Raw genomic sequence first — 1353 nt, forward strand, 5'->3', positions numbered from 1 at the left:
CTATGAACGGATAAAATATGACTCTAAAAAATGAAAAATAAAAAAAAATTTTTAAAAAGGGATTGATAAGATGTTGGTTGAAAAAGGGAAAAAGAGGCTTTGCAGAGGGCACTGCACTCCTCCTCCACTGCCTCTTCCTCTCGCGGGAAGGTCCGGGTGGCCACACGTGCTGCCCAGCCCAGGCTCCTCCCCTCCCTTCCCCCCCCCGCCCGGGAGTGTCCAGGAGCTGCTTTCCTCTGCCCGCCGAGATGGTGCTCCACCCCGCAGGGCAGCATCTCAGACATGTCGAAAAGGATGTTTTGATTCGTAAAATAATGAGAGAAAAAGCCCGAGAGAGGTGTTCTGAACAAGTTTAAGATTTTACCAAATGTTGCAAGGACTCTGGAATCCTTATGGTAGTAAAGTGCCGGAAAGAAAATTCTGCATTGAAAGAATGTCTAACTGCTCATTATAATGATCCAGCCTTTTATGAAGAATGCAAAATGGAATACCTGAAGGAAAGGGAAGAATTCAGAAAAACTGGAATTCCTGCCAAGAAAAGGCTACAGAATCTTCCCACAAGCATGTAGGCAAATACCCAGATACTTAGCCCTGATACTCATGGAAATCATTATCACCTAAAATAATGGACTCAAGGAAGTGTTTGCTTTATCCCAAATTATGGAAATAATAAAGATTTCCTTAAAAAAAAAGAAAAAAGAAAAAGGGAAAAAGAAAAATTAAAAAAAAAAACAGTTAAAAAAATCAACTTTTTTTTTTTTTTTTTTTTGGTAAAAAAAGCCATGAATTCTATGTGCAGTATTCCCCTAGCGCTGGAGTTCTCCCGTTCTCCTTGATGGGTAAACTTGGTCTTGGCTTGCTGGCTGTTCGCGCTGATCTTCTGGGGCAGGGGCCTGTTGCTGTGGTTCCCAAATGCCTTTGCCGGAGGCGGAATTGCCCCGCCCTTGTCGGTCCGGGCTAAGCAAGCTGCTCGGGTTTGCTCTCAGGAGCTTTTGTTCCCTGCAAGCTCTCGGTACAGCCTTGGAGGACCAGGGTGAACATGGTGGCCTCCCAATTTCCGCCCAGAGGAGCCGAGAACTCGGGGCCCCACTCCTCAGTGCGCCCCCAGAGAAAAGCAGTCACTCCCGTGTCCCCGGTCTCCGGCCGCACTCCGTGCTCACCCGGCCTGTGACCGAGCGTTTCTATCTCTGGCACCCGACCCCGTGTGGAGTCTCCAAACCCAGCAGATCCCTGCGGTGCGCTCCCGCGCTGCTCCTCCCGGGGGAGGAAGGGGAGTCTCCCCGGCTCTGCCACTTGTTGGGTCCCTGCTGCAGGAGCAGTGGCCCGACTGGGCCGCGGATCACAGTCTATGGC

General features: G+C 49.6%; 1 pseudogene; it reads left to right on the top strand.

Moving 5' to 3' along the window:
• Nucleotides 1-170: 170 nt before the first annotated feature.
• On the top strand, nt 171-660 carry LOC112817901 (COX assembly mitochondrial protein homolog pseudogene; annotated as a pseudogene).
• Nucleotides 661-1353: the final 693 nt, after the last annotated feature.

This window comes from Callorhinus ursinus, unplaced genomic scaffold (genome assembly GCF_003265705.2).
Source record: "Callorhinus ursinus isolate GAN/ISIS: 27379988/994484 unplaced genomic scaffold, GSC_fseal_2.0 scaffold11170, whole genome shotgun sequence".
Lineage (NCBI taxonomy): Eukaryota > Metazoa > Chordata > Mammalia > Carnivora > Otariidae > Callorhinus > Callorhinus ursinus.